Source organism: Panulirus ornatus, chromosome 35 (genome assembly GCF_036320965.1).
Source record: "Panulirus ornatus isolate Po-2019 chromosome 35, ASM3632096v1, whole genome shotgun sequence".
Classification (NCBI taxonomy): Eukaryota; Metazoa; Arthropoda; class Malacostraca; order Decapoda; family Palinuridae; genus Panulirus; species Panulirus ornatus.
Window position 1 is genome coordinate 1,550,658 of NC_092258.1, and position 23,398 is coordinate 1,574,055.

A 23,398-nucleotide genomic window follows, 5' to 3' on the forward strand; every position below is an offset into this window, starting at 1 on the left:
CCACTCTAATTCGAATCATTCTCGATTCCAGGTCCCCATGTCTCTTAACTTTCATCAAGCATCAACGTAACGCACTCTTCTTGACCAGTTTGCCTCCTCCCCTCCTGCCCCATATCACCACTAGCTTCTCTCCCCCATCCTCTATAAAGGGAAGGGAGGAGGGAGGGGGACGTGCACGTGGTGACGGCTGGATGGCTCAAGACACCTTTCCATTCAACAAGTTTAGTCGAGCCCACACTTAGGGTCCCACAGATGTCGACTACACACAGAACCACCTGGCTTCCTTCCCCAGCCCTCCTGCCGGCCCTACCCCACGGCGCCCCTGTTCCTCTCCCTACCCCCAGCAACCACGGAGGGGCGGAAGAACCCGAGATTTTCTTTAGACTTGAGGTAATTCCTCAGACAGATTTTCCTTACAATTGTTGAGGCCACCCGGGTACGGCACCGTCAGGACCCACCACCCACCAGCCGGCTCTTGCCTCACACTCCATGAGGCTTAAGTCAGCCCACCACCCACCCGGGTACTCCACCACGACCTACTACCACTCGGGTACTCCACCACGATCCACCACCCACCCTGGTACTCCACCAGGACCCACTACCATTCGGGTACTCCACCGCGACGACCCAACACCTACCCGGGTACACCCGTGCGACCCACCACCAGAAAGGTTCTCTCTCTTACCCTCTCCCAGAAGTGGACCAATTCTAACGTCCTAAATGGTCCACCACAGATTACTTGGTCCAGTCTGGTCCTTGTGGTACACAATAAACCATATATAGCCTCTGGTGGTTCTTATATGCCAACATGGACCAAATAGCTCTCATCATGGACCACACAATCCTCCTATGGACCATATAACCCACATGGGCCAAAAAGGTTCTCATCATGGACCACATGGGCACATCAGTGGGGTTCAGCGTTCAGCTTCGAGCGTCAGGTTACTGTCTCAGTCGTCTCTTGCAAACAGTAACCAGAATTTTACTGGGAATGCTGACATGCCACTAAACAAACATAATCAATATCTTGATAAAGTGTCCAGCGCTTCCACGTCTGTAAGAACGAGAAAGGAACTCGTAATGTTGACTGTGATTGATTACTACCGCACTCCTCCCCATCCAGTAGGCGGTGAGCGAAAGAGAATTCAGAGTGCACAAAAGGTCCAGAGACTGGGCCTTCATGATTGAGTTACATCATAAGTTACATAATAACTAATTGTAAAAGGACTGGGCAATGTTGAATGAATCATTAAATTAGTAAGAAAGTATGTGAACTTTTTACAAAGGCTGAACAACACTGTACATAAAAAGGAATATAAGAATCATTTGTTTACAATAAGCAAAGTTAGGTTACTTTTCATGTACATATACTCGCATATATCACGTATTGTTCATTAAGAAACATCTTTCAATTCACTGATTCTACAGCAGCCAGGTACACAATGTTGCAGAGTGTGAGAATAACTCTGCTGGTAAAGTTTACAACTGGTCTGGTTAACAGGAGGGGCAAATTCCCATGAGTATCTACAGCCAGGCTATAACATCAAGGTGTGTATACTGATCTGGTTGGTAGAGCCATCTATACATGGCTTTCTTCTTCATGATATATCGATAGTATTAGGATCTGTTCAGGCGGATATCTCTTTCTCTCGAGTCCAAGAGATCTTTTCAAAGTCTTCCTCAATCATTGTTTTAAGGCTAATAGCTGGCGGAACCAGGTTGTGGTTAATTCCAACCTTCAAGGTTTTGCTGATTCATCTGTCCTGCTATACATCCTGAGCCCAGAAGGAGGAGGAACCGAACCCAGAGATACCACACTTTGACTCCGGCCCGGTGGTGGGACAGCGAGCAGCCGCCACCGCCGCGCCGGGCCTTGTTGGAGCAGCAGCTGTCACCCTCTTCCCGGATCCTGTGCTCCCTCTCCCTGCCTTCTACGGGAGAATTTCGCAACTCACCCGAAGAAAAGGGTTGCCAGCTGACCTGAGGACTGCCGCGGTGTGTGTGTGTGTGTGTGTGTGTGTGTGTGTGTGTGTGTGTGTGTGTGTGTGTGTGTGTGTGTGTGTGTAACGGCGCTAAGGGGCCATCCAGGAGCCAAGGGCACATGCGTCAGGCCTCAGCTCCTGATAGTTTTTTGAGAACCAGACGATCTTTGTCGAGAACTATTTCATGTAGCCCACAAGACCCCAATTTTTTCTTGCTGGAGCTTCAGTGAATTACCCATCAGAGGCCCTGATGTCAATCAAAGGCACACTGGTTCCTATCAGAGGCCGCGTGGTGCCATCAGAGGCCCCTAATGCCAATCACTGGCCAGAGAGCAAAAACAAACATATTTAGCGTCTCATACGATGTATCTCAGTGTCGAGGATAGTTTTAGAGATCGGCTTATTGACAGGAGTTCATATGGGTTAAATACCATGAAAGTGGATATTTCAGAATGTAACTAAGAAGAAAAAAGAAAGAGTCGAGAAGATACAGAGCATATCTAACAAACCTCCTCGCTTATTTCAGAAAAGAATTGTATGTTTCCATTCCTAATACGTCTTTCTGCCTGGTTAGGTGAAGATCAGATCCCAGTAAGTGAAGTTCGAGACTCATCTCTTGATACTTCAGACCTCTAATGATGCACTCCAGAACTTACAACATATGCGTCCTCGAACAAATAGATTATGTGGTCATGTGCTCCCAAAAACCACTCCATAACCTAAGGATGATTCATGCCTCATAAGTACACACTTTACCGACAATGAGCTCAGGAATACTGTGGCTGAGGTGTACTGTAGGCGAGACCACACTCACCACAGCGGTTAAGGAAAGGTTCATGTCATTTTACAGGTAACGCGAAATGCGTGTCCCTTACTCTCTATCTTACCAACTTTGATTCTGGATCACTCCTCATGTTCCAAATCAGTTTTAGTCCATCTAGGTTTATTTTCTTTCATTCTCTCTCTCTCTGTTCCGTAAGCTCATTGTCCCCGCGTCGTGTCACAGCCAGGCTCATTCTTCACTGGACTTCCTCCGTCCGTAGAGATCTCATGTTCTGCCCCAGAAGCCACTGAGGCTCGACGTGTATACTCTACATTGTACACTGTAAATAAAAATCACCGATAACGTCACACAATCCCCATGCGAGTTGCCACTTGGTGATCAAGCAGCCGGTCTCGAGACGACAACTTTCCTCGAAGATTCATTTACTTGCATTCAAATCCTAACTGAAGGAATTGACCGATCGTAGGCAACTGATAGTGTTTAAGTATCAGTGAAGAACGGAGATGTGATGAAGGGACGTTGGTTACAACAGAGAGGAAATAAAAAGGAAAGAAAACTCATCGGCAGGAACCTTCACTGAGTTCTGGGTCTCTATAGTTGGTTCCTTGGGCCAGCCAGGTAGGCGGCCATCAACGGGCCGGAAGCGCTGGTGGCGGCGTGGCCAATGTGTTCCTTCAAGGGGCCTGAGTGTGCGGGGTCAGGCGGGGCGCAGTAACACCCACAGGAAGTGCCCTGCGAGGATTAGCGACGGAGGCACGACTAGAGCTGACCCCGGGGTCTTTTGTGTCCTGGGGCCTAGGCTGGTTCAAGGACCGTGGTGGCGGCCACAACCAGCCTCCATCAGTGGTCATAGGGGTTCTAACACGCCGGAAGGGGCGGGTCTATGGGGCTCCGTACTGGGGTACGGTTGTGGGGGGTGCTGGGGACAGTTGTGGTGGTGCTAGTAGTAGTTGTGTGCGGTGCTGGGGGATAGCCTTAGCTATTTGTAATTACATATACCACAACCATCTTGAAACATCTCCAATATTATACAATTTCTTCAACTCATGTATGCTTTCCACAATAGCCATATTCTGATTGAGTTTATTCCATTCATCTATTACTATAACAGTACCTCTTTACATCCTTTCTAAATAAGCTTCTTCTTTAATTTCGTTTTGTGGCATCTGGTTGTTCTGTCCTTGCATCTGTCGAAGAACTCTTCACTGTATGTATCATCAAGCTGATCTAAAAACAAAAAGGTTGTGGTCAAGTCACCCTACACACTTCTGTCTTCCATTGCGGACAAATTCAAGGCCTCTAACCTTTCTCTGTAGCTTGGTTCTCTTAATTCTGGTACCATCTCCAGACCTTCTCTATTAGTTCTTTGTGCTTCTTTAAGTGCGGCGAGCAAACATGAGAAGCATGTATCAGACCAAGTTTGGAACTTTGATTGGTACCCTTGTAGGTGGAGGAACCATCCTCGCGTTTTACTTCCTCCATGACTGGGACATCATCTGCACACATGATCATGTTAAGAGGCCAATCCTTCCATCAAGTTATTTACATAGATCAAGAAAAGTAATGGTCCTGAGAATGAACCCTGCGGCACTCCACTGGTGACCTCAACCCATTACGGGGAGGCTCCACTGACGTACGTCTTTTGTCCCCTTCCACCGAAATAATCTTTTATCCATCGAAGAAATCTCCTCCTTATTTCAGTGTGAAGATTCAGCTTCTTTACCATCCATGTGTGTGTGTGTGTGTGTGTGTGTGTGTGTGTGTGTGTGTGTGTGTGTGTGTGTGTGTGTGTGTGTGTGTGTGTGGATGAAGTCCTTCACTTGGGGTCGAGGTGTGAGTCACACACAGAGGGAGTTGCAACTTGTCCAGAAGTTAGCCTGAATAACTTCTCAGTTGAGTCAGGCATGACCTCTAACCTGTCACATCTTGAAGTCTGTCCTACTTATTAATCTATTAATGAATATGATACGATGAAAATATCATGGTGTTAGTGTTGATAAAAATGTGTTACTCAGACTTACATTCTCTCCTTCAGTCTGGCACTCAGGTTCATGATCATATATCTACTCAATCTCTTGGTTACATAATTCAACAAGTCAATGAAGACTTTATAAACAAATTATCGACTTTTTGTTGCACAGGATCCAGATTTCTGCAACACTTCATTAGTGTAACCACTTGTAACCAAAGCCTGTGATACCTGTACCAACACTAGGGTTGGTGACCGCTTGTAATGTCTTGCCCTCGACATAGCAAATGGGCGGATGAGACTGATTGAAATTAAACTGTCACCGAAATCCTTGTCGAGCCCACAGCAAACTATCCTATCTTTGCTGACTGTAAAAACTTAACATATCTCATACTTTGCTATGTAATCCAATCATTGTTGCTCGACCACTGTGAACAGTTCCTCTGCTGTGTAACTTGTTAAGTGATCCATTTATTATTGGCAAGTCCTTGTAAATGGCTCACTTATTGTGTAATTGTAATGTGACCCTGTCACTGAGGCCGAGCCTCTAGTGGTTTTGTGCACTCTTTAACCTCTTTGGCACAACTGACTGCAGGAAGGCCAGGAATGTACAATAAACTCGCTGCTCTTACGGCAAAATTCAATTTCGCACAGTCGTCCCTCCACACACGCGTCATAATCCTCTATTTGACTCGTGGTTGTGTCGGAGACCTTCCCTTAATCCTGTCTTACCACTGCTCCTCCGTCATCATAAACATCAGAAAACTCTCAGCCACTCATCTTCCATTCAGGTTCTGTCATTAGAAACTTAAGTTAATCCTCAAACATACGTAATCTGTCAGATGCCACCTCCCCTCCAACACCATATGTTGCCGTAAAAACATTCACCGTAGCCACTCCAGCCCACATGAAAACCCCTTTCATCCATTCTTCTCTTTATTCCTCACTTTAATATCTCTTGACGCATCACACATTCACCTGCTCAGTATGTAATCCTTTCACCTACAACTCCTTCAGACAAATGCCTCAGAGAAACCCCACCTCCAGCCGTCACCTTTCACCAAAGTCTTTCCCTGACTCAGGCTCAGGTGGCGGGAACCCCTTTCTCATGGGGCGCCGGCCCGCCCCCTCCAACCGAGCTTGACACTCCCCACCAGGCCATTCCTGGCCAGCGCCGCCGCTCCCCTGTGTGCGTGTCAGCGAGGAGTGTGGTCTGTGTTAGTGTCCGCTACGCCCCACGCCTCTCTGCCAAGGACCCCACACTGCCGCAACACCCCCTGGTCCCGGGGGACAGATGACACCAGGCTGAAGGGAGTGGGAGCTAAGGTAAACGATACTAGGTAAGTAATGAGGTAGGGAGAGAGGGTGGAGGGCAAATGAGGTGTAGGGAGGTGAAAGGGAGGGAGGGGGAAGACTCGAGGTGGGGAGGATAGTACAGGTGGGGAGTCAGGCGCTATGAATAAACAAACAGTTGATGGGAACGCCCACGTCACGGGCGGGATCGAGGCGCCGCTGGTAACGCAGCCATGAATACATTACCGGTCGTCGTAACATGACGACGTGGTGCAGGTGATGACGAAGGATGATACAGTAAATCTGTGTTCCAAGATCTCAGGAAAATGAGCGCAAGTGTTGTGCATAATTCTGAAGCCAAGATGATTTTGGCAGAATGAATAATGAAGCGCAGGACGACGAAAAAATGTCCTTGAATATATATACAACTATAGACAAGGAATTAAAGGTCACGTGACATATGAAGAGAGGCATAGGAAGTGGGGAGTTTACTTGAAAGGGTGGAAGGTGAAGTCGGGGAGAAACTGTACAGGTACAGCGGGTGGGGTGAGAGGTTAGATGGGGAGATTCTTCACTCACAGGTAACCTCCCCACCATGGCTGAAGGTAGGGTAGGTGAGGCGTCGGGGTGACCCGATGATGGCCTGGCATCACAGATGTAGAGATTAAAACAGATACTTCTAATATAAGGAAACACTCACCAGGAAATGCGTGTACACTGGTGTCTTCCAACATATCCATAAGAACAAAATCGATTTGAAGACAAGAAAATAGTAATGGAAAATGATAGCTTGACGTTTGGTCGCTGGTGATGAGTATGATGCCCAACACAAAGACATCAACACAAAGACATCAATACGTAAAGAGTCATTATCATAAGGAAAGCCAGTTTTCAGTGATTAGGTTTGATGTTAATGACAGGTGACATGAACCCCTATTCAAGACATCTAACACATTGCTTCTATCAATCACTTCTCACAAATTATGACACAGAATGTTTATACAGCGAAGGCAGGTTTTCTTGTTCTCCTTCACCGGCCCCTTCAAGGAAGGGAAAGATAAACAGAGTGGGTGGTGCAGAGATCCCTGTCAAACCCTGTCAATTTATTTGTGTCAAAATTCGTAGTAACGATATTTTGAGAAGTTAGAAATTGTACTTAGAAAGAACAACATGTAAACTGAATATATCTTAAGTACCTACTTATAGTACCTACTTATATTCTTTGCTGTACCATAATGACACTTTGAGACCTGAGAGAAGAGACGCGCTCACTCCAACAAGCACTTAACACAAGGGTCGTCGTGAGGGCGTAGCCTGACTAGTGTACTGATGGAGGAATTCACACGGTGCCGGAGAGTTCACCCTGGAGAAGCACTCAAGGCAGAGGATGGCCTTGTCCGGCCTCACCATCACACACAGCACAACATCCTCTGGCTTCCCTCACACGTCCTGTTTACACTGCCAGAGTGTAAACAGTGACAGGGGCCCATCAGGTCAGTGCAGAGTCTTCTGAAGGGAGTTCTTCCTGAGTGGTTTTTGTCGTCTGAGTGTGTGGGCCACGCACAGCTATGTCCTTCTGTCTCGAAAATGTCTGATTATAATGATGCTTTTACACTCACGTCCTTCCCTCGTGGGAGAGGTAATTGTTCCTTTAGAACCCTCGCAATCTAGGTCAGACACTTGTCTCAAAATACTCGACAATAAATTTATTAGAAGACGAAATCTTTATATAATTAGTTTCTCTCTCATTAACCTTTTGGCTCTGTGAACTTATCTACGGTTTTCCTGCAGTACCTTGCAATGTGCATTCAAGACGCCTTTCATATTTTTAGCCGAAAGTAATTACTTTAAATTAATGTCAGTTCTTTCTTCCTTATAAGATTCTATATAATTTGGTCAGCATCTGTATCCTTGTGACGCAGAACCTTCTGTGCAACAGATTCTGTGTGTAACTCAAATGAATACAAAAAGCAACAAACTAGGTCCTCTCGAGGCTGCTTGTGACAGTGGAAGAGATCAGAAACATTCAGAAGATATTAGTGTGGTCAGAGTGCAGAAGCAGATAGACGACTGAGGGAGGAATGACTGTAAACTTTATATGTAACTACGGATGCGCAAATAATGCCAGCTGTGGACATGAATGCGGCGAAATATTTGTCACCTCTGTTCTTAAACGTATTTATGGTACTGCTTACAGGTATCCTAAATTAGATCTGGTTTCAGCCACTCTTGACTGAGAAATCATTCCGTCTCTTTATTTACTCGTGTGTGTCCCTGGGTGAGGAGATCAGACGTGCTCAGCTGCACCCAGCCACACCGACCGGTTATATGTGGGTGTGTCTCCGGGGGCGTCGGGAGGCGCCACGGTGTCCGACGGCCACCACAGGTGCGTCGGCCCTCTCTCACTTCGCATTGTTTACAACACGCGGGCCTTTACAGCCTGCGCGGGCCTCCCACTGCTAATGTGCCCGACTGTATTTTTGGTAGAGGGGGCTGTGTGGCGTGGGACAACTGCCCGGGCATCTCCAGGGAGGTTCAACATCTCCAGCAGAGGATGTTTGAACGCAAAAGAATATCAGCAAAAAGTTGATAGGTGTGTGTGTGTGTGTGAGAGAGAGAGAGAGAGAGAGAGAGAGAGAGAGAGAGAGAGAGAGAGAGAGAGAGAGAGAGAGAGAGAGAGAGAGAGAGAGAGAGAGAGAGAGTATATTTTCAACTGTAACTAAAAGAAACAAATAACAAATACTGATGCCAAAGGAACGTAATATCTATAGTTCCACTAACAGGACCAGTAGACATCTTGATGTTGCTGTTACCCAACTCAGGTTGCGCAGTAGATACTCACGTGAGTGTGTTTACCCCTCCTGGTCGTACTGAACAGACCCAATACAAAGTTTACAGGAAAAGGTTTTCTCACGCCCGGCAACGTTATGTGCCTGCCTGATGGAGAAATAGTGAGTTCAGATATGATGCTGACTGAACATTACAAGATATAAATTTCATCCATAACAATATCATACTGGAGACGCAACTTAGTTTAGTCGTTTGTAAAAAGTTCCTTTCTTGTCGTTCGATCTATTGAGCCAATTTGTTACTATATAAACTGCTGAATAATTCATTCAATACGTGATAATGATTTTCTTTGCTGATAACCGATCATGTACTTCAACCATTAAAGCCTAGACTCTGGGTATTATGCACACTCTGAATCTCGACCACAGGATGGGCGAGAGTGTACAAAAAAAAAAAAAAAGGACGCAAAGTCGGAAAATCGTACAAAATCAAAATATCACAAGACGAGATGAACTGAGAAGATTCACACCAGTGGAAGTGATGGTAACCCTGGATCGACGTGTCCGCCTGGTGAGAAGGAACCGTTTACTGGAAAAAAAAGAGAAAAATGCAGCCGCACCCCTGGGTATTTGGACGACAAACAGGCGTGAGCAGCTGTGAGTACTGGCGGGGATGCAGCGGTTCGGACCAGCTGCCAAGACGGTAACGGTGGACAGCCGCAGGTAGGGAATATCTGTACCCATGCAGCGGTCAGTGGAGGAAGGAGGCGGCGGCAGTTATGATGGGGCGAGGGGACAGCTGAGCCAGCAGCAGGCGTGAGGCGGATGGGAATAAAACAGGGAACAGCTGGCAACAGAACCGGGCAGCACCTGGGCGTCAGTAACGGCCGACCCCTCCTGGCGCTTCTCGTTATCCTGGGAATTATAACTGCCGCTTGTAAAGGCTTGGGGACGTGTTGTGGCAACCGGACATTGTCCAGGTGCTCTACTGGACTCGAGTAGGCTGACCAGGTGCTCTTCAGAGTTTGATCAGGCCGACCAGGTGCTGCAGGCTAACCACGTCCTGCACTAGTTTCGAAAAGGGCGACAGGCGAGGCAGAAAATAACTGCCACTGAAGAAGGAAGTATAAGACGACTCCAGTGTTTGCTGACCTTTTACCCTTCGACAAGTTTATTACCAGGATGACATCTATGCTTCCTTGAGGCACTCTGGCTGGCACTGTTGACCTGGAGAATTAATCAGTCTAATAATTCTATTTACCACCCCTCCTCCTACGGTGGTCGGCAAGACGTTACAGCCACTCGACAACTTTCAGAGTACAGAGCTACACAAATATAGATGAATGTGAGGCAAAGTATCGAGCGGGGCTGAGAACCCCATGTGATCATTACATAAATACAAAATTTACATATGTTCGTACCCAGGCTGACACTAGAGTACTATTTGAGTCAATTTGCAGGGATGGGCTGAGGGCCCCATGTATTCAAGACACAGCCACACACAACGCAGGTTGGGTCTGTGCATATGTATATGGAGAGCAAGTCACAGACGTGTGCTGAGAGCCTTAAGTGTTCAGAACATAGGCACACACGCTACTGTGGCCCGGCACCACACCACACACAACCTTTATGTGGCGTCACTTTGATATCACGACATCAAAGCCAGCTCGAGTTAAGAGCAATTTTTCTCTTCTGTTCGCGTCGCAGCTGCTTGCAAATAAGTTATTTTTCATGGTTCCTTTCACGTTTTCTCTTGAAGAATGCAAGAGTTTGCTCCTCCCGTTGGCATCGTGTAGACAATATGTAACATTTGCCGCAGAGTTACTCTCACGACCTGAAACATTACGTATCTGACTTTTGTAAAATCATTAACTTCATAGTTAATCCCTAACGAAAAAAACGATGTTTTACCCTAGATACTCAGGAAAGATCCTAACTCTGCCTGTTTATAAAAAGTTCAGTTATTAAGCAACATGTCTCCGGACTTTTTGCGCACTCTGTATCCTCTTCCGCGCCAGCGTCCATGGGATAGGCAGGATTGCACAATAAGTTCCCTACTTTTTTTGCGACAATAATCAAAATGAGGAGGCTTGCGAGGTAGGAGGGAGGGAAGGGAAGGAGGCGGTGAGGTACACGGATCTAGATGAGAAGCAGCTTAGCCCCTGCTCCAGCAGTATCAGTCTGGTTCTTCTCCCATGGGCCTTTGAGCCGCCTGGCGAGGCAGGGAGGGCTGGCCGGCCGTGTTTCACATTTCTTCCCAAGAGTCTGTGACGCCAATCAGCCGTGCAATCTCGGCATATAGCCCGTGCTGAGGCGCAGGGAAGACCTGGCTCTGCCACCCCCAGCCTGATGGGCGAGAGTAGTGTGGCAGGTCACCTACCTGGGCCCCTCAGGAGTTGACTTTGGAACCTGCGAGGGACCGTCTGCTCCCCTCGTCCACGCCCGGCAGATGGGCCCTCTGGTGTCCCAAGCCACGCATGTGGCCCTGACTTCGTCCTGTCATTTCTCACCTGGAAATGAATGCTAACCATTGGTAGAATAATTGGGATACCAATGTAAGCAAAGACTTTGCAAGATCTTATCACCTTATCAAAACAACTGGGCTAAACGCTGTGATAGCAGTGTAAGGATTCGTCCCCTCTTTTCAATTTCTTGTATGGTTAAACATCACGTTACTGTGTCGTGCACCACTAAAATTTGATAGCGAATATTTCACTCAATTCATATGTATGAAGGATTCACTTTTAACTAGTCTATCTTATGGACTTGATAATGGGAACACTTCCTAAGCCAGGGTCGGGGCAGGGTGTGGGAGGCGGGCCATGTGTTCTCTCCATCGTGACATCTGCGGAATGCGTTGTACGCGCACATGGTCACTCGCTCACTCCTGTGATGCAAATAACGATAATAACGGCGCTCGCGGCACAAATGGCCTCATCCCGGAGCCTAATTTGTAAATGGAAGGATTGACAGACTTGGGGTAGCGTCCAGAGGGGACTGGATAGCTGAAGACCTGCAGCTATTGAGGGCTAGATGAGGACCTGCAGCTATGGTAAGATGGATGAGGATCTTCAGTTATGGAAAGATGGACGAGAACTTACAGCTATGGTGTGCTGTGTGAGGACCTGCAGCTTGGGCAAGATGAGTGAGGATCTTCAGTAATGCCGACGTGGGTGAGAACCCGCAGCTTTAACAGGCTAAACGCCCAGCTCGCTGCTGTTCCTGCTGCTCCTCAGGAGATCGTAAATCAATTACAACTGGTAACGAAATTAACATCGAAGCCGAACCGCGAAAGTCGGTCTATGGATCGGCCTCAAGACATAAGTGAATTACATGTACTTCGCCAGATGTTGTAGCCGGGTTGCCCATGAGTGGTCTATGTGTGTTGTAGTCAACATAAACGTATATGTTCTCTAAGATGTCAGCAATATCTATATGTTCAAATCATTGTTATGACTCGGTGTATATGTTCTCATTCTCACAGTCAGCAGAGACCAGTGTAGACAGCGCTGTCAACAGAACAGCCAGCGCTGTTACTGAGTCACTAACGGTCTTGATAAACCGGAACTGATGTGAGAACACCAATGATCACGAGGCAGACATGACTCGTCCAAACGATGAGTTGCGGTGGGATTCACCTCCCTCATGAGGAAGGTTCCACTCAAGAAGAAAAGTAGTCGTCACGGACACAGGCCTTACATGAAATATAAAGAAACATTGAAAATAATACATAGAAGTAAAACGGGAAGAGGAAAACAATGTCAGAGTTAGGTCGTCGTGGCTCTTACGAGGGACATGAAAGGCAAAGGTTCCAGTGATGACCAGCGTAAGGAGAGGAACAGACAACTTGGAGAGTCAGGACAACGGTGATGGGAGAGAGAGAGAGAGAGAGAGAGAGAGAGAGAGAGAGAGAGAGAGAGAGAGAGAGAGAGAGAGAGAGAGTAGTAGTAGTAGTAGTATCCATATACCTACGAGAAAACTTGCGACGAGAGTTAGCCATTTGATTGGGCTAGCGTGTAGAGCTCATTGCATTATCATTATTGTTATCATTAACATCATAATAACAACAATAATTATCATGATCATCATCTCCTTCCACGTTCCATCCATCTGTTATCTACTGACATACTAACTGAGGAATTTCCCTCGGATGAGCGTCTATCCTGTTAATGGTCCTGGTAGGAAGGCGGCCGTGGCGTCACCGGTGTGGGTTCTCCCCCTCACACCAGCCCAGCCTGGGCCCGTCCGACTACCTGCACACACTCAGCAGGTGGATAATTAGCAGGCATTTATCACACTCATGCCACTGGAAATTATATGATGAATAACACAGTGATGGAGCGCGAAGGATGGGTGGCTCTGCTGTAGGTCATCTCGTCCAGCAGCCGGTCTGAAGGACGACTCTTCTTTCTTAAATATTCAAGGATGATCCTACTTTTCCCTGGCCGAGGTGGCTCATGTATTATGTAACAGAGGTAGAGTGTAATGCAGTAGCCCAAGTCAAGTGGTAATTACAGGAGTCTCCTGAACCCTCTTACGGAAACGTTGGTAATTGTCTGTAATGTTGGGTGCAGATGATGGCCGGGGTGTACCCCTTCTTCCTGACATTCTAGCATAATTAGAAGATATTTATAGTAATTGTCTTACCTTTCCCCCCCTCCCCCTTCCCCCACCTTGACAGCTGGTCAAGGCTATTAATCACATTCCTTCCTGACGGAGTTTGAGAGACGATATAATTGTGGTTTTAGCGTGGAAAATTATAGATTGCGTAGTTAAAGCAGACAGCAACATACCGTCCAAATTACCTCCCACCATCAGGGATGTCCAGACCTTCGTGTAATTACAAGTATTTTCTAATACCTCAGAGGGTGACGCTAGCGGGTCGGTGGGAGGTAAATTATTTACACGCAATAACTATATAACGAAGTGTAACGAACGAATGATGTATTACGGTGAGTTGTGTGTGTGTGTGCGTATATATGTATCTTCACACACACACACACACACACACACACACACACACACACACACATATGACTGATCCTCTGCTAACTGACCCATTTCTCTCGTGTTCTTTATCATCTTTTCAACTTAGTTTCAAAGTCTGATAGACAAATGTTCCATTGTCTTACAGTAATATGTTCCGTGGACTTAAGTCCAACTGTTCCACGGTCTTATGGCCAAATGTTCCAGCGTTCCTGGTTCTGTTCATCCTCTCTTTCCTTACTAGAAATCTAAATACATGTTGAATCTGTCTGATGTTATGTCTTCCTCTTCCTTTCTCTTCTCGTCATGTGTTCTTCTCCTGTCTCATGTATTCCCTCTTCGTTACCTCCATCTCTATCATCCGTTCCTCTGTCATCCACTCATATATGTCCTTCATTGTTGCCGTCGCAGATGTTCACCTCTTCTTCTCTGCCTCATCTTCCATCTTTCTTCCACAATCTATCTCCTCTTTGCCTTCATCTTTTTCCTCTTCTTTGACCAACTCTTTCCCTCTCTCTTCCTGTCTCTTCTCTCTCCAATGACCGTCTTTCCCACTCTCTACTCACATCCCGTCCTTTCTCTCCCTCCTGCAGGTGAGGGTGCCGGCAGTGCTGACGGCACTCTCCACAAATTGAAACACGACACGGCCTCACCTGCCGCTGCTAGTCCCCTCCTCCTCAAGCCCGGCCCTCCCCAGAACATGTTCAAATTGCCATAAACAACAGACTGGGGTGCGAGTCGCCCATACAGGACTCAGGCGTGCTCGATAGGTCGTTAGCCACAACCTTGTTAGGTAGAATGGTCGTACCTAGTCGTTAAAGAGAGAGGTGTCGGTGTAGCCAGTGGTAGAGCCAGATCGTCTCGCTGGTTCGCCTGGCTAACGGGGTCACGGTGTAATGAGAGACCTTGCCAGGTCTCAGATCCGTACACTTCACAAGCTTGTTTTCATTCGCTCGATGGCCTGGCTCCTCCGCCCTCACACACGCCCACAATGCCGTCCGTACACACACACACACACACACACACACACACACACAAATACACACACAATGTGTATGTGTAGCTGACCATGATTCACACACGGGTCCGCTCGTATTCTAATTGCGTCCGCCAGAAAGACTGGTAAAAGAAAATTGATCTCTCAGGAAAACATACAAGGAGAGTTTGTCTTATGGATCGAACATTACCTAGTTGTATGGGAACAGGAAATATAACACAAGTACCTTTTCAAACTAGCCAAAAATAACCACTGGCGTTCCGTAGGGCTATGGTTTGGGGTCAACTGTTATTTCTTATACAAATGACTTTCCAAAGGGACTCATATTATGCCTGAATGTGACTACAAATGCTGCGAAATTCATACAAAATAATTAGTATCTGAGACTGCCACAGCCTGCAGAGAGACTTGTACAAATACTTGGCGAAAGAATTTCAACCACAACAAATATAGAGGATGGGATACACCGAAACTGAGCAAAACTGCGATAATCATCTCAGCTGGAAAGAATGATATGAATCCACACACACACACACACACACACACACACACACACACACACACACACACACACACACACACACATAACAGTAATGGCTGGGGCGTTAGTGGGAGATGATATATGTAGAACAATAAGACCCTGGTGGAGTGCAGAGTAATTATCTCTGGTAACGAACCTGACTTCAATTAACTTTGCACTTTTGAACTGAAATTATATCTTAACGTACCAGCTGGTTGACTGCTTGGCTTCGACCTGTTCCATGCCAGATGGGATGAGTTATGGAGGAAGATCAACCGTAAGACGACGGAACATAAGACGTAACCTCCAGGTGCACATCGCGTTGCTCGTCAGGCTGTAACATGAATACGCTCAGTCATTATACTGTACACTGAACACCATCATCTATCAAGGCTACGTGGAAGAGTCTCACAATGTAAGAAGGGAGGAAGGTGCTCACTTCTCCCACTTACGTTCCCGGGTCTACAGGATACAGTGTATTAACCACTTACCTTGCATCGAGTGTCTACATTTAAAGGCATTTCATAATGTACTTAGAGGTCAATATACCAGAGCCAAACATACACATACGCACACACACACACGAGTGTAAAACTACTTCCTCGCGACGTACAGTACAAATGGTTGATTACAAATAGGTAATTACACTCATTCATTTCGTTCCATCTGTAGTCATCCCAATCTCTCTTTGTCCTCTCATTTGAATACACCTCTCAGTCATTCTTCCATAGCCACCACGTATACATGTCAAGATTCAGGTCTTCTTATTCCTCAGTGTATTCTCTACCACAGCATCATATACAGTGTTAAGAAATCCAGTCCAGCCAACAGCCTTTATTGGACATCCTGGTGTGAGGAGCCTGGGTTTCCACTAGCAAGCATTGCAGCTGCTGGTAGACCGCTAACACATGCGCTTACTGACTCCAGGTTCCCTCTGCACTTCTCTCCTCAAAGATCTACCAACATTTTCACTCCTTAACATTCAACTGTCTCAGGTTCTATTCCACCATGGCTGCTACTCACGATTTTCAAGTGAACAACAAGAAATAGAAGTAGCATAAGATTCTTTTCTTGTATTTCATGAAATAATTTCCTCGTAGTGAAGATCCTGTCCAAAGAGAAACGAATATCTTTAGGTCCTGCCTGCTAATAGCTCGCCTTACCAGCCATTCCGTCCAACAGTACACAATGCCTTGCCTCCTGCCTCCCTCAGCACAATCATTCATTCAGAATGTCAGTCCAGTTTTTCCATCCCTTTGGATTTTTGGCAGTGAAACATTTACTGGCTCCAGCAGTCTCCCCTCCTGCAGTAAGGTGTGTGTGTGTGTGTGTGTGTGTGTGTGTGTGTGTGTGTGTGTGTGTGTGTTGGGAGGGGGGGGTTTAGTGTAGCACGAGGTTTGTAGATGATCCGTTTCTCTGTCCTTCCCTGCTGAGACACTTGTGTACCTCTTCTCCTCACTCACTTGATTCAAAACGAATGTTTTTGTGACATGAAGACTGTATGAAAAATTCTTTCCTATCTCCTAAAGATGAAACTTCACGTGTGTTGAATCTTGATCTTTCAACAGGCTGGATCTCTGCCCGCCTTGGAGATGGGATGTATTCTTCTGCCATCCTTGTGACTCTCCTGTTGTCTGAGAGCAGTTTATACAGACGGTAAAAGCAGAAGGTTATCATCGACGTAGATCTTATCTCTTACGTCAAATGAATCTGTAAGATGTTATGTGGTGTCTGTTTTCCCTTGAGTTAGGGTATGATGAGTGACCGACGCATTATATTGGTAATCATATTGTTTGATGGACTGACGATCTTATACGATGTAAGTGCCATTCCATCAACCTCTGGAGCTGCGGTAGGGGATTCCTCCATAACATCGTCAGTCAGGCTACTGTCCGCTCGTGTTTTAAGATATAGTTTTAGAGAAGGATTCATGGATCAAGGTAAATGGTGAACAAAGTGGAGGATTCATCGATAAAGAACTTCTTTGACAAGTTTTTTGTCATGGTCGCGACCATGTTGGATTTAACCTCGAGGATGTGGTATTGCTCTCTCTCTCTCTCTCTCTCTCTCTCTCTCTCTCTCTCTCTCTCTCTCTCTCTCTCTCTCTCTCTATATATATATATATATATATATATATATATATATATATATATTTAGATATGAGACAGGCTAAGACGTCATGCAAAACCTCATGCATTCACGTGGATTTCTGAAACCAATGATCATTCTTTAATCTACCGGATACACTGCAGTGCCATCAAGAAGGATTCAAGTGAGTTCTGTGGTACAGGTCTATGAGTAACCCAGAGAAAAAAAACCCTTTACATATAAATATATATATATATATATATATATATATATATATATATATATATATAAATATATATATATATATATACACACACACAAATACATAAAAGCAAACATTCGTAACCTCATTTAGACGTGTGTGTGCACGATGGGTCAGGCAGGAACCCTCTGGGAAACGTCTGCACATGTTGCTTCCAGCGGTAATAACCGTATGGGAAAGACAAGTGCTTGTCTGTAACGCTAACTCGTCCAAAACAACTTACTCAAGTCGGCCCTGAACGCTCATTGCTCTACCTGGTTTGCGCCACAGTAAACAGCCGTGCTCTGCCGCCATACATCACATTTCCACGCCTCAAGTATGGTTGTTATACGTGCTAGTTGTTGTGTATGGTAATATACACAGGTAAACATACTAATAAACATACTATACCCCAGTAAAAGTGAGAGAGATACTAACCATAGAGGTTCCTCTCACGTTCTCTTACCACTCCCTATAATTCCTTTTCAACGCCCTTTTCCGTACAGTCCCCCTTCCCTTTAACCCACCCCCTTCCCTTTTCCCCCTAGCACTCACGGTTATCATGAATATGCAACAGCCGGCGGCTGTGGCCGCTTTCATGGGCTTCAGCCACTCACTCTACCCATGTTCGCCTCATCTCCATCCACTGTGGTCGTCTCGCTAATGTGCTTGAGGAATAGCTCGGTCCACTGCTTCACACCGGGTCTCGAAGTGCAATTGTTACTAGCGGTTCAAGGGAGGAGTCATGTTTCGGTATGTGGTTAGAGGGAGGAGTAGTTTTTATCTGCGGTTTGAGATAGTAGCAGTAATTAACTTTGGTCTGAAGAGAGAGGTATCTCTACCTAGGATGAGCTCTGTATCTTGAAGCAAGAGGATCTTTTAGTGATTGCGGTCACCTAGTCATCGGTAACTTAATATGTTGCATTATTTCTTCTGATCCTTATATTCTGCAGTTCAAATCTCAGCATTAAGAAACAAAGCCAAGCCTTCTAATCACTGGCCACGAACGTAAGTGAGAGTGTGTGTGATTTAAGAATCCTCCTGAACACACGACGATGGTGTTGAAGATTTATCGGATGGTGGAGGTCGTTTAACGTTGCCGGCCTTAATGATCCTGATAATTGATAGGTCAAAAGCTCAAACAATCAACCAACCAACTACGACTAATTCTCCAACTGTCGTTGATACAGATTATAGTGATCAACTCATCGCTGCAGCCATTCCTGTTCTGTAACATTTCCCAAGGTAAACATTTCCTGACGGGCCTGGCAGTTCCCCTGAGGTGAAGCACGCCACAGTGGCCGCTCTGTGTCAGCCACTGGTGATGACACGTCCAGAAAAAGTTAGCTCAACAGATTTATGTGTTGCGTTGGGCAGCATCCTCCTGGCATTTACATAACCTTAAGCGGTGAGCATGACTGATATTTTGAGGTTACTTGACGGACAAAAAGCTTCGTCAGTGGGAGAAAATCATGTCTTACTCGCCCCGTATATAGCGAGTTGTACTACAGCATACAATTCCTGAATGTCAAATAACATCATCATGCAGCAAGAAGGACTCCCACACGATCCCCGGGAAAGTGAAAGTAATATATACGGTTTCCATCTGACCCTAAACCCACTTTATAAGGGATATGGAAAATAAATTATGGAAATATATTCAAGGCTGAATGTCAAGGGTCAGAGATATAATATTCTCTTACATCCACCTGCCTCACTCGTGGCTATAAATACTCTGTACCGGAAAGTAATATCCGTGTACCTTATTCCTAATAAAACTTCCTTTGTTCACGGTGCTTGTGAGGTATAAACACTGGCAGGACCAAACACCCTGGTGTGCTAGATATAACACAAGGAGTCCCAGAAATCTCCGCTAAAATGACTAGATTTTTACCTACAGTGCTGATGGTCATCATGTACGTGTGATAAGCACATACTATGGTGCACTGTGTAGTGATCAGGGTTCCCAGTGCAATGAACAGATGCACGGTGCAATGATCAAGATACACTACAATGAGCTAATATAAAAGTACGTGCAGTGATCAAGGTAGACGGTGCAGTGATCAAAGTGCACGGTGTAAAGATCAAGTTCACCGTCCGTGCAGTGGTCAAGCCACATGAAGTGATCGAGGCACACAGTGCAATGACCACGTACATGATGCAGGGGTCGACTGCTCAGTGCAATGACCGGGTGCACTGTGTAGGAACAGGTGCAGGCCAAAGTGACTGACGCCAAAAGTTTATTATTAAGTGCACAAACTAACGATCAGGTGCTCGGCGCGGTTCTCTGGTGGACCAACTAGCGATTAGGTTTGGGTTAGGTAGTTTCATTTCTAACTAATGATTAGATGCCTGGTGCATATGTGGTGAACAAACTAGTGATTAAGTGCTGGTGGCAGTTATCAGGTGGTGAGGGGCTTCTGCTGGCGAGCCTCACGCTGCAGCACCCCATTAACCATCTCGTTATGGCAGAAGGGCCACTCTGACCTCCTGATGGTGACCCTCACACTGGAGCGCCCTACTAACCATCTCGTCAACAAACACACGATTCAGCCAGATGTGAACGAGGACTCGTCTCCTGGGGGCCACTAGACCACACATGCGATGGTTACACAACTGCTGAAATAACCACCATCTTGCTCCCTGTATACAGAGATAGAAGGGCTCCCGGCACGGTATGCATGAGGCACGGAACGGATAGCACTATGCGTGATTAGCAGATGTGCCTAGGGAGTTACTTCTTAGCTCAGGGAGTTGGGGGAGGACCAAAGGCACAGATGGCCAAGGTTGTTATTAACTGTGTGTTGGCGACGGCTGGGCCAGTGAGGGCGACGATGGAGGGACTGATTAAAATGTATTACGCGGAGTAAACATAAATTTCCTCATCAAGTGTGATGTGTGCCCAGCTGTTCGCCTCCCTAGCCTGTCCCTTGTCAGCTAACGTGCACAGTGCACGTTGCCTCTCTACAGTGCACGCTGTCAACTGATCATAATAAACTGAGGATGGCTGACTTAAGCGTGTGTGTGTGTGTGTGTGTGTGTGTGTGTGTGTGTGTGTGTGTGTGAAGAGTGACTGCAAAATGAAATCAAAAGATTGTATCTGATGAGAAAGTTCAATGAATGGGTAGTTTCCCCCACTGTGCGGCGCATTTAGGTAATTACACACTGGTAGTTAGAGAGAGAATTATATTCCTGATTGTCATGGGATTTTACGTTCAAAAGTTCATCATAATGATGAAGCCATTTATCTATGTTTCCATGTGAACAAATGATGCAAACTATCAAAACTGTAACTGTAATGCTATTATAAGCCAAGTCAAATTTGCATCACTTTTTACCTCACAGCTGTGTGAGGTAAAGTTATCAAGACGGTATCTGCCATGTGTGTAATTAACATTTGTGTATAATGGTACATGTAAACTCGTTTAGACGAATTATGAGTACATGTAGTGTGAAACAGAACGTACGTATTCCAGGGGAGTTTCTGTTATGAACAAAAAGAGTAAAAGTAAGAACGGTTCGAGTACTGCCAGACGCCTGTTCTACAGTGAAGGAAAACCGAATGTGTTGTAATGAAAAACGAAGTGTTTCCGAGTAGTGGACACCCACGTGACATGAAAAATAGAATATTCTTCTCTAAGAAACATCCTCGTGTCTACGAGTGAGAAGCAAGAGCAAGTACAGGAGCGAACAACACTTGCATATCTCAAGTGTAGAATATGTAAATGTCTTGCAATTATCAACACCCACATATCCTCCAGCGAGGCTTAACCGCATGTACAAAAGTGGAGAAATGTATTTCAATATTCATGAGTAAGGAAAAGAAAAAGATATTCATGAGAGATGAACCAGAACATTTAGTGGTCGTGTGTTCCTTGTCTGAAATTCAGCCGGATGTGCTTGAGCGAAGAACTAAGTGATATCCAGACGTGAAACTTCGACACAGTACGAAGAATAATGAAAACATCCCGGTGTCCAGTAGGTAAAAAGAGCCTCATGTCTAAGAGTGATGACCATCCCTGTGGCTGGAAGTGAAGAAAACATCTCCGTATTAAGCAGTGAAGAGCATTTCCTTGTCCAGGAGTAAACAACATGATCAGGTGTGGAGTCATCCCATGTCCAAGACTGACAACTGTCCATTCTGGGACAGTCTCACATCCCAGGGTGGAGGACATGTACTGGAGTGATGATGTATAATCGAGTGAAGTAAAGAACATTCAACTTTTCAAAAGTAGAGAACTGATGTGTTTCTATGAGTGAAGTTTGGCTGTAAATTTGTGAGTACAGGGCAAGAGATACAACACTGAAGAACATCGAGATTTTAAAAACATTCATTTTAAAGATAGACAGATGTGTGGGAATAATGAATACCGGCTTGAGTCTGAGACAAGAAGACTTTTACATCCCAAACAGATGAACAATTTGAGCCTCGAAGAAGAAAAGGGAGGGCTGGCTTCCCAGGGTCCAGATGTGAGGGGTGTGTGAGGCTTGCCTGCTGGTGGGGTCCTTCACTAATGACGTTACTCTTACATTTGCATGCGAGAATTCAATCAGCAACCTCTGGTTGGGAAGCTCATCTGGTGGATTTGGTTCTTGTTCTTCTGGGCCAGTGTTTTGTCTCGATTTATTCTCCTCCACATATAATTTCCAGGGAAGAGTATGTTCATGTGGGGCACAGTATCATTATTTTTTCTTCGTCAGGACCATATCGTGCATCTAATCCATTAGTTCTGTTAAATGTGAAGGAAATCTCTTGTTTAGTGTCGACGCTGTATTCTGTGTTATATAAAGCGTTCTTGAATGCGCTGTGTTCTTTTACCGCTTTAGGATCTATCATGCTACGTTTTACCATTGCTATATTTTGGTCATCTCGTGATGAACTCTGCTCCTCTTGGCCATATGTCTTCTATTACATTCTCTTCCTTTAACTCGTCATTCATCTTTTATAACACTGAATCCCTCAAGTACTTCGCTCTATCTTTCGTTCTTTGGTTAATATATTGTTAAGCACTGAACTGCAATCATTCTTACACTGATCTTCATAAACTACGATGTGATTTTGTTCTACTTTGAATTTTTCCTTCTTACGAAGTCTTGTTGCTAATGTCAGCCTGTGTTCGTCATAGGCCTCATGTCTTCTCTATGTGTAACATTGTTCTGTTCTGCTGAGGGTCAGAATGAGGAAAGCTGAGTTACAGTAGATAGTTGGAGGCCATGAAAATTATCCATCAAAGAGTAAAGAAGAGTACAGGGGGACTTGATTGCAACCAGATACTTTTAAGACCTGTCTGACGACACCAACATTAAGCAGTAGAAGAAAAATATAAGAACCAGACACCATAACATGAAATTAAGGTACAAACTTGCTAAAAACACATGCAAGGAATGATTTAGTCAGTATAAGAGTAGTTGACGAATGGAATAAACTAAATAAGGAACTTGTGAATATGGGAAGCATACACGAGTTTATGAAGTTGTGTGATAGTAGAGGAAGCTCAAGACATGGGGCCCACGAGTGTAGAACTCCCTCCTCGCACAGTACAATTATTACATACAATTGGAGACTCTATCTCGTCATGCAGTAATAGGTAAAACACACACACACACACACACACACACACACACACACACACACACACACATTGTTCCCGTATTGAGGCAGTCTGAATGCCTGGCGTCATGCCTGCATTTAGTGGACAAATGGTCACTCATTCTGGCCAAAAAAAATCCAGTCACTTCTGTGACATGC

The 23,398-nt window shown here is 45.5% G+C and overlaps 1 protein-coding gene across 2 annotated transcripts in view; it reads right to left on the reverse strand.

The window, feature by feature from the left end:
* The window catches only part of LOC139760067 (uncharacterized), a 181,638-nt gene that overhangs the window by 63,664 nt on the left and 94,576 nt on the right, over nucleotides 1-23,398 (reverse strand). For both annotated transcript variants that reach the window (XM_071682856.1, XM_071682855.1), the window contains one exon: nucleotides 15,529-15,654. The gene's annotated coding sequence lies outside the window, so the exon portion shown is untranslated. The remainder of the gene's footprint in view (nucleotides 1-15,528; nucleotides 15,655-23,398) is intronic.